Source organism: Microcebus murinus, chromosome 14 (genome assembly GCF_040939455.1).
Source record: "Microcebus murinus isolate Inina chromosome 14, M.murinus_Inina_mat1.0, whole genome shotgun sequence".
NCBI classification, from domain to species: domain Eukaryota; kingdom Metazoa; phylum Chordata; class Mammalia; order Primates; family Cheirogaleidae; genus Microcebus; species Microcebus murinus.
Window position 1 is genome coordinate 79,316,342 of NC_134117.1, and position 10,903 is coordinate 79,327,244.

The 10,903-nt window shown below is 41.7% G+C and overlaps 1 pseudogene; it reads left to right on the plus strand.

The window, feature by feature from the left end:
* The first annotated feature begins 7,424 nt into the window (after positions 1–7,424).
* Positions 7,425–8,855, plus strand: LOC142875693 (high mobility group protein B1 pseudogene; annotated as a pseudogene).
* Positions 8,856–10,903: the final 2,048 nt, after the last annotated feature.

Sequence of the window (10,903 nt, forward strand, 5' to 3'; positions counted from 1 at the left end):
GGAGGAACTTTCCATATTAATGCAGATAGGACTGCCTCATTTCTAAACTGGGGAATAGCGATCATTTATTTACACTTTTCCATCCTGATAGACATTGGGGTTATTTATTTTATTTTATATATTTATATTGCTATTATAAACAGTGCTAAATAAACATCCTTGTATAGCCTGTTTATGCATGTGTATAGGAAGTGGAATATTTTGGTTGAGGAACTGCACATTTTAATTTTAGTACCTATGGCCAAATTGCCCTCTAAAAATGCTGTAGCCATTTACACTGCCATCAATACTGAGTATTTTCAATATTTACAATTTTGTCAAGCTGATGAGTGGAAAATGTATCTTGTATCTTAAGGTTGCACGTTTTTTCATGGCTCTTGGCTGTTTGCATTTATTTCCTCTTCTTTGATGTGTCTGTTCACATTCTCTCACCTCTGAGTTGTTGAGTTTTCCTTCCTGATATATCAGGGACTGTTTTGCCTGGTATAGATGTGGCCTGTGTTGCCTCCACACCATGACTTGTCTTTTAGGTTGACAATTAGTGTCTTTTATTCTAGAGAAAGTTTTTGTTTTTAATTTGATAGGGTTCAATTTATGAATCCTTTATTTCATAGATTTTGTAATTTGTTTCTTAAGAATGACCTTCCCACCTCAGCATATATCTTTTTATATATTCTTCACTTGTAAATATTTTTCTGAATGTTTTCTTTAAAATTATAACTTTGTTGGGAGAGTTCAGATCAGCACATCACCTGAATTTGCTTTAGTGTTGTGAGATAGCTATCTGTCTTTATTATGTCACAAACGTACAGCCAGTCAACCAAGTACCACTTTTTAAATAGCCCATCTTTATGTGTACAGGAAGTTCCTAAATGCATGGGCCAGTGTCAAAATGTATTCTTTTAAAAAGTGTTGGCCAGGCGCAGTGGCTCACGCCTGTAATCCTAGCACTCTGGGAGGCCAAGGGGGTGGATTGCTCGAGGTCAGGAGTTCGAAATCAGCCTGAGCAAGAGCAAGACCCCGTCTCTACTATAAATAGAAAGAAATCAATTGGCCAATTAATATATATATATAGAAAAAATTAGCTGGGCATAGTGGTGCATGCCTGTAGTCCCTGATACTCAGAAGGCTGAGGCAGTAGGATTGCTTGAGCCCAGGAGATTGAGGTTGCTGTGAGCTAGGCTGATGCCACGGCACTCACTCTAGCCTGGGCAACAAAGCGAGACTCTGTCTCAAAAAGAAAAAAAAAAAATCTGAATGTCTATTCTACATGTTTATTCTTACATATTGTTTCAATTATAATAGCTTATTACATTTTCTTTATATCATAGAGAATCCCTACCTCATTTTTTCCTTTTCATACCTGTCTTTACTATTCTTGCACATGTTCTCCTTTAAATGTTAGAATCTGCTTGTCAATTTCATAGGGAAAAATCCTGTTTGATTGTAATTGATGCTGAATTTAAATTCTACACTGATTTGGGGAAAAAGCTGACATATTTAATTGTCCCATCAAGGAACACAGCATATCTTTCTATTTATTCATTCGTTTTTAATACATTTATTAAAAATTGTATTTAAATACTAAAAATGTATTTTAAAAATACATTTATAGAAACCACACTTTATAATTTTATCCATATCAGTCCTGTCCTTTTTTTGTTGGGTTTACCCCTGGCTGTGTCGTAGTAGTGTTATCACAAATGATATTTCTCTTTTATATATTATAATTCACCACCTCTGATAGCTAGGAGGGCTTGGCATGGATAGGCAAGTCTCACCACATAGTTGAATTTGTCCTAATTATTCTCAAAGTTTGCTAATTCAATTTTCTAGGTAGAAAGTCACATTGTTAGCCATGGGTGGTGGTACACACCCATAGTCCCAGCTACTCGAGAGGCTGAGGCAGGGGGATCACTTGAACCTAGGAATTCAAGGTTACAATGAGCTATGATCACACCACTGCCCTTCAGCTGGGGCCACACAGCGAGGCTCTATCTCTAAAAAAAAAAAAAGAAAGTCACATTGTCTGAAAAAAAATGACACTGCGTTTTAGGATAAACCTTTTATTCTCTTGTCCATTTCTTTCTTTGTATAGTTCTTAGTCTACTAGGGTTTTCTCACTCATTTTGATACTTCATATTTCCTTATAAGTTTCTGCATGTTGCTTTTGACTTCAAACCTTTCATCACATATATTGGACTACTGTAACTTATTTTGTTTTCAGTATCCTTTTTTGTCTTTCTCCACTTGTGGCTTGTGTTTTCTCTCCTTTCCTCTGGAAGGTCTGCTCAGTCCGTGTACAGCCCTTCCCAGGGCCTGACTGGGTTTATGGTTTTTCCTACTGAATATCTGATTTCTATTCATTACTTTTTGCTTTCTTCATTATCAATCACTTTATTCAACTTTCTGGGCTTGTTTTGGTGTTCCTATTTTTGAACTAAGAGAGTAGTTCGTTTATTTTTAATGTTCTTTTTCTTTAATAAATGCATTTAAGGCTCTATGTTTTCTCTGGATACTGCTTTGAAAACATTTTATTTTATTTTATTTTATTTTATTTTATTTTATTTTATTTTATTTTATTTTGAGACAGAGTCTCACTTTGTTGCCCAGGCTAGAGTGAGTGCCGTGGCATCAGCCTAGCTCACAGCAACCTCCATCTCCTGGGCTCATGCGATCCTCCTGCCTCAGCCTTCCGAGTAGCTGGGACTACAGGCATGCGCCACCATGCCTGGCTAATTTTTTGTATATATATATTAGTTGGCCAATTAATTTCTTTCTAATTTTTTATAGTAGAGACGGGGTCTCGCTCTTGCTCAGGCTGGTTTCGAACTCCTGACCTCGAGCAATCCGTCCACCTGGGCCTCCCAGAGTGCTAGGATTACAGGCGTAAGCCACCACACCTGGGCAACAGCTATCGTCTTGACTGGATCTCAAATGTCTTGTCACTCTGTGGCAAAGGACAGACTTGCAACTTGCTTGATGCTGGTGCTGGTGAATTGCTCTGCTCTGGCTGGGAGTTTTTAATCAGCTTCATCAGAGTAAGCAAACTGCAGAGAGATGGTTGATAACAAAACTTTGAAAATTGGGAAAAAAATCAAGACTTTTGTTAGTGGTTGCCCTACAGTTTGCACTAGATATTTACAGCTAATCCAAGACCACTTTCAAATAACACTATATCGTTTCACAGGTAGTTAAAGCCCCTTATAATGACAAAATATTCCTAATCCCTTGCTCCCATTCCTTGTACCATTGCTGCCATTCATTTCACTTACACATATACACACACACAGACACAAACACGTATGCAAGCACACATAATCCAACCCGTTATGTGTTGCTATTATTTTGAAGAAACTGTTATCTGTTAGATCAATTAACAATAAGAAAACTAAATGTTTTTATTTTACCTTCACTTAATTCATTCCCCAGTGCCCTTCCTTTATATAGACCCAAGTTTCTGACCTATATCATTTTCCTTATATCTGAACTCCTTTTATTTTTATTTTTTTTTTTTTGAGACAGAGTCTCGCTTTCTTGCCTAGGCTAGAGTGAGTGCCGTGGCGTCAGCCTAGCTCACAGCAACCTCAGACTCCTGGGCTCAAGCGATCCTCCTGCCTCAGCCTCCCGAGTAGCTGGGACTACAGGCACGAGCCACCATGCCCGGCTGTTTTTTTTTTTTTTTTTTTTTTTTTTTTTTTTTTTTGAGACAGAGTCTCACTTTTGTTGCCTAGGCTAGAGTGAGTGCCGTGGCGTCAGCCTAGCTCACAGCAACCTCAAACTCCTGGGCTCAAGCGATCCTCCTGCCTCAGCCTCCCGAGTAGCTGGGACTACAGGCATGCACCACCATGCCCGGCTAATTTTTTGTATATATACTTTTAGTTGGTCAATTAATTTCTTTCTATTTTTAGTAGAGACGGGGTCTCGCTCAGGCTGGTTTTGAACTCCCGACCTCGAGCAATCCGCCCGCCTCGGCCTCCCAGAGTGCTAGGATTACAGGCGTGAGCCACCGCGCCCGGCCTGATTTTTTTTTATATTATATATATTAGTTGGCCAATTAAATTCTTTCTATTTTTATGGTAGAGACGGGGTCTCGCTCAGGCTGGTTTTGAACTCCTGACCTTGAGCAATCCGCCCGCCTCGGCCTCCCAGAGTGCTAGGATTACAGGCGTGAGCCACCGCGCCCGGCCTGAACTCCTTTTATTAATAACATTTCTTGCAAGGCTGATCTGGCAACAAATTCCCTCAATTTTTATTTGTCTTCCTCACTTTTGAAGGATACTTCACAGGGTACACAATTCTAGGTTGGTGGTCTCTTTCTCCCAACACTCTAGATATTTGACTTCATACATGTTTTCTGCCTTGTATGGCCTGTGAGAAGGCAGATGTAATTCTTACCTTTGTTTCTCTATAGGTAAAGTGTTTTTCTTCTCTGAATTTTTTCAATATTTTTTCTTTATCTTTGATTTTCTGAAGTTTGAATATGATATGCCTAGGTATAGTTTATTAATTAAATTTTTTGCATTTATACTATTTGGTGCTGTCTGAACTTCCTGGATATGTGCTTTGGTGTTTGGCATTAACTTGGGGAAAATTCTCAGTCATTATTGCTTTAAATATTGCTTTTGTTCTCTTCTCTCCTTCTTCTCTTTCCAGTATTCCCATTATGTGTGTGTTAAACTTTGGAGTTGTCCCACAGTTCTCATGTATCGTGTTCCATTTTTTTCAATCTTTTTGTCTCTTTGCTTTTCAGTTTTGGAAGCTCCTATTGTCATATCCTCAAGCTCAGAGATTTTTTCCTCAGCCACAACCAGTCTACTGATGAGCCCCTTAAAGGTGCTCTTCATTTCTGTTACGGCATTTTGATCTCTAGAATTTCTTGTTGGTTCTTTCTTAGGCTTTCCACTTCTCTGCTTACATCATCTGTTCTTGCATGCTGTCTGCTTATCCATTAGCGTGCTACCATATTACTCATAGCTGTTTTACATTCCTGCTCTGCTAATTCCAACAGCACTGCCATATCTGAGTCTGGCTTTGATGCTTATTTAGTCTTTCAGAGTTTGCCTTTTAATATGCCTTGTTGTTTGTTGTTGAGCTCTGGACATGACGTACAAGGTGAAAGCAACTTCAGCAAATGGGCCTGTCGTGGTGCCTGTGTGGAGCAGGGACGTGTCCTACAGTCCTATAATTAGGGTTCAGTCTTTGGTGAGCCTGTGCCCCGCACTGGAAACATTGCCAGCGTTTCTCAGCTGTTTTTTATTTTTCCCCTACCTAGGTGGCGCAGGATGGTGAGAGGGGCTGGAGCTGGGCATTTTCCTTTCCCCAGGCCAGTTAGACCTCTGGTTAAATAGTTTCTCCTGAGGGCAGGCTTTGTTAAGAGCAGAATGCTCTGACATATTTCAAACTGGCTCCTTTTCCCTTCTCCTGAAGAGATTTTCCTCTAGTATTCAGCATGAGGACCCAGTGGAGCTCCTGGAGGTGGAGCACACCCCTAAACTGGGCCCCCCTGGAGTTTTTAACTTGCAGGCTTGTCCACACTGAGCCTCCAGTAAGTTCTCAGTTACAGTTTAGCTTTTCCCACCCCAGCCCTGGCTTGCAGGCAGGTTTCTGCTAGAGTGATTGATTGACTATATCTGCCTGTCTGTCTTCCCTTTTGGGGCAGCAGTTTGCCCTGTGATCTAATTTCTCTGATGAGTCTAAGAAGAATTGTTGATTTTTCAGTTTGTGCAGCATTTTATCTGTTGTTAGGACACAGTAGTGATGCCTAAGCCCCTCACATGTGGACTGAAAACCCGAACAGTTTGGGAAGAGAGAGGGAGTGACCATGACAATCCTGTGTACCACAGAGAGGTTTGCTGATCACCACACGGCAAATCACTGAAAGGAGTTATTGAAATTCATGTCACACCTTTCTCTTTTTTGACAAAAGGACAAGTGTTTAGAGTTGTTAACATTCATGGAACTTTTTCTTGACCTTTAAATGTGATGGCAAGTGACTGTCATCTCTCAAGGAAGGGGAGAGACATGGTCACATTCGAGTGTTTGAAATTACCAGTGAGTCATTGGCAAGCTCAACAAGAATGATTTTAATCGAATATTTGAGATGTGGGCAGATTGGCGGGAGTGTGGAGACAGTCAATTCTGCAGGGAAGCCTGGCTCCCAGTGGGAAGAGAGAGGCAGGATGGAACCTGTGAGGCCGACAGGGCCCAGATATCTTGTGAAAAGAAGCGTTAGATGCCTCAATGGGCGACGTTCGAGAGAGAGAGGAGAGGGTGTAGGATGGCAGAATAGGCTACCCTGTAATATGCCTGTAGGATGGCAGAATATGCCGCCCGATAATCTTAATCAATAAGATTCAAAAAACACATTAAATATAGAGTTTATTTGACCACAAAGCTTGAGGACAGACACTTGGGAAACACAGGCTCTGAATGAGTGGGGTCAGAGTGATGAGGTCCAGGTCAGTTAATTGAGTTGCAACATTTTCCATACAAAGTCAACAGGCACATTGCAATAACTTGATTGGTTACAGCTTACTACATTCCAAGGAAGATTGCTTAAAGATTCTGTGAGGAGGGGTGATGACCTAAAGGGGTGTTATCTCTGGCACTGCAAGGCCTGTCCTAACCATTCGCAGAAAGGGCAGCAGCGGCGGCTGCGTTCTGCATGACTCAGGCCACATAGCCACGTTTCTCTCAAGGCTCAAAATAATTTAAAGTTCCAACATCTTTAAGCTTGAATTATTTAATTTCACACATCCAAAATATGCCTCTTTGGCATAAGGATTGTTTTGAGCTGATTATTTTGAGAAGCAGCAGACTCAGGAGAAGCTCTAAAATCAAAGTATAAGTTGGCCTTTGACGAGGGAAATGTATAAAGACAACCCCCATTTATAAGGGTGTCTCCCTGTCTGTGTAGGGACAAGGAAGAGGGCTCTAACTCACCAGGGACTCACTCAGTGGAGAAGGCCCAGACTTAAGTTTGCATGACAAGCCTGGTTTGCCCCGCTTTTCCTGGTCACATGTCCACTGTTGGCCTTTCCAGCACTCTTCCTCATTGGTTTTAGCTGCAGAGGGTATTTAGGCCCAAGTTCTAGCCACCTGAGTAAACTCGAGAGTTTACTCATCCCGAATTTCTCCTGTGTATATATGAGAAGTATATGTTAATAAACCTCTATTTGTTTTTCTCCTGTTAATCTGTCTTTTGAAACAGGGGCTCCAGCTGGGAAGCTAGAAGGGTATAGGGAAGATATTTTTTCCCTCCCCTAGAAGGGTACATTTGATGGCATAATGTTAAATGGAGGAGAGAATGGGATCTAGGGCAGAGGGAGAGAGGGTGGCCTGTGAGAGAATGTCCTTCACACTGACAGGAGAGAGGGAGGGAGGTGTGCGGACAAATGTATAAATTTGGGATAAGAGTTGAGACAATTTTGATGATAGTTTCCAATTTCCCTATGAGGTAAAAGAGAGAGAGAAATAGAGAGAAGGCTGGAGGTTTGGAAAGGCCTGGAAGATTTGAAATTGTTGGGAATGCTTAGAGAATTTAGAAAAGAGTAGATTAAAAAGCTCAAGCCATAAAGGAAGAGAGGCACAGAGGGACTGTAGCACACAAATTCAGATGGTGTCTCCATCAAAAGACAGCACAAAGGGAGCGAAGATATAAGCCACAAGTGGGGAGAAGATGTTTGTGACACATTTAGCTCTCATCGCACTAGGGCCTAGGCTGTATCGAAATCTTCTGAATCACTAAGAACAAGAATAAACAATGGAAAACTGAGCGAAGATCCAGCAATCCCACTACTGAGTACATGTCCAAAGGAAATTGGACAGCCATTGCAGCACACTGAGCTCCACAGAGACAGCGCCGGGCAAGCGAGAGCCGGACGGGCACTGGGCGACTCTGTGCCTCGCTGACGAAAAATAACTAAACGTGGGCAAAAGAGATCCTAAGAAGCCGAGAGGCAAAATGTCCTCGTACGCATTCTTTGTGCAAACCTGCCGGGAGGAGCACGAGAAGCAGCACCCGGATGCTTCCGCCAGCTTCTCAGGGTTTCTAAGAAGTGCTCAGAGAGGTGGAAGACCATGTCTGCTAAAGAGAAAGGAAAGCTTGAAGACATGGCAAAGGCGGACAAGGCCTGTTATGAAAAAGAAATGAAGACCTATATCCCTCCTACAGGGGAAACAAAAAAGAAGTTCAAGGATCCCAATGCACCCAAGAGGCCTCCTTTGGCCTTTTTCTTGTTCTGTTCTGAGTATCGCCCTAAAATCAAAGGAGAACATCCTGGCCTTTCCACTGATGATGTTGCAAAGAAGCTGGGAGAGATGTGGAATGACGCTGCTGCAGATGACGAGCAGCCTTATGGAAAGAAGGCCGCGAAGCTGAAGGGAAAGTACGAAAGGGACATCGCTGCACACCGAGCTAAAGGAAAGCCTGCTGCAGCAAAAAAGGGAGTCGTCAAGGCTGAAAAAAGCAAGAAAAAGAAGGAAGAGGAGGAAGATGAGAAAGATGAAGAAGATGAAGAAGAAGAAGATGATGATGAATAAGTTGGGTTGTTTTTCTTATCTATAAAGCATTTAACCCCCCTATACACAACTCACTCCTTTTAAAGAAAAAAATTGAAATGTAAAAAAAGGAAATGAAATCAGTACGTTGAAGAGATACCTGCACTCTCATGTTTATTGCAGCGAATGCACAATAGCCAAGATTTGGAACCTGGCTAAGTGTCTGTCAGCAAATGACCAGATAAGAAAACGTGGCGCACATACACAGTGGAGACTATTCAGCCTTATAGTCATTTGCAATGACAGGGATGAACTGGGAAGACATTATGTTAAATAAAATTAGCCAGGCACAGGAAGACAAATATAGCATGATTCTACTTATAGGTAGAAGAATCTAAAAACTTTGATATCATATAAGCAGAGACTAGAGTGGTGGTTACTGGGGCTGGGGTGTGGGGTGTTGGGGAAATGTTGGTCAAGAGACACAAACTTTCGTTTAGACAGGAGAGATGAGCTCAGCAGATCTGTTGTACAACATGGTAACTATAGTTGATAACTATGTACTGTATTCTTGGAAATTGCTAAGAGAGTAGATTTTGTGTTCTCACCACAAATAGATAATAAGTACATGAGGTAATGCATATGCTAATTAGCTTGATTTAGCCATTCCACACTGTATATGTGTTTCAAAACAACATGGTGTACATGATAAATATATATGATATTTATTTGGCAATTAAAAATAAGTTAAAAAATCATTATGCAAGGTGAAAGAAGTCAATCACAAAAGGCCACTTATTATATGGTTCTTATTTACATGAACTGTCTAGAATTCGTAAATCTATAAAGACAGAAAGTAGATTAATGGGCCAAGTGCAGTGGCTCACACCTGTAATCATAGCACTCTGGGAGGCCACGGAGGGAGGATCACTTGAACTGAACTCAGGAGTTTGAGACCAGCCTGAGCAAGAGCAAGATCCTGCCTTATAAAGAATAAAAAAAATTAGCCGTGTGTCGTGGGCTGAGGCAGGAAGATCACTTCGGCTCACAAGTTTGAGTTACAGTGAGCCATGACATCACTGCCTTCCAGCCTGGGTGACAGAGTGAGACTCTGTGCCTCCCCCTCCTCTAAAAAAGAAAGAAGATTAACAGTTGCTAAGGACTAGGGGAGAAGGGTGTGAAGGGAGGTTGGGAATGACAGCTAAATGGTTCAGGGTTTCCTCTTGGGGTGATGGCAACATTCTAAAATCGATTGTGGGGATGGTTACACAACTCTATGAACATGCTAAAAACTACTGGAATGCGGTACATAGTAATTGCTCAAGAAATATCTGTTCAGCAAATGGATGAATATTCATAACAGCATTGTTCATAATAGCAAAAATATGTCAACTCCCCAAATGCCTATTAGTAATTGAATAAATATATTACAATGTTTTAAAAAATTAATTCATTATTTAAATTGACAAATAAAAATAGTATATATTTACTGTGTGCAACATGTTGTTTTGAAATGTGTACACATATGGAATGGCTAAATTGAGCTAATTAACATACGCATTACCTCACATATTTATCTTTTTTTGTGGTGAGATATTACAGTACACAGTAGTCCCCCCTTATTTGCAGGGGATATGTTCCAAGACCCCCAGAGGATGCCTGAAAGCCTGGATAGTACTTGATCTTACAGATACTATGTTTTTCTTATACATACATACCTCTAACACAGTTTAATTTATAAATTAGACACAGTAAGAGATTAACAATAACCAATAATAAAATTGAACAATTAAAACAATATACTGTAGTAAAAGTCATGTGAATGTGGTCTCTCTCAACATATCTTGTTGTATTGCACCCACCTATTTTTGGACCCCAGTTGGCTGCAGGTAACCAAAACTTTGGACAGTGAACTCCTGGGTGGGGTTGCCGTAGCCACGCGTCAGCGCAAATGGTGGGCGTGGACAAACAGCAGCTGCCCACCACGTGAGTGCCTCTCACAAAGGCAATGCCGATGGCACAGACAAAGTGACAGCGGAAAGTGTGGAGTGTGACTCGTGAGGCTGAGAACCCAGCCTTGCTCTCTAGGGATGATGGCTGCTCTGGGGCAGGCGGGGCAGGCACAGGCCCCTCGGCCCAGGGCCCTAGTGCTCACCCTGGTGGCGGCTTCATGGGTGTTCTCGTGGCGGTCACTCCTGAGACTGCACACGCACGTTTCACACGCTCTTCTGTGTGTAGGGCACAGCTCACGATTTAAACAAAGGAGACAGGAACACAGGAGGATGACTGAGGAGAGCTGAGTTCCCAGTTCCACGGCGAGTCCCTGTGCATTCGGTGCCAGTGCCGGCCTGCGCTTTCCTCTAGACACTGAGGCACCCAAGGGGACATTTCGAGAAGGCAG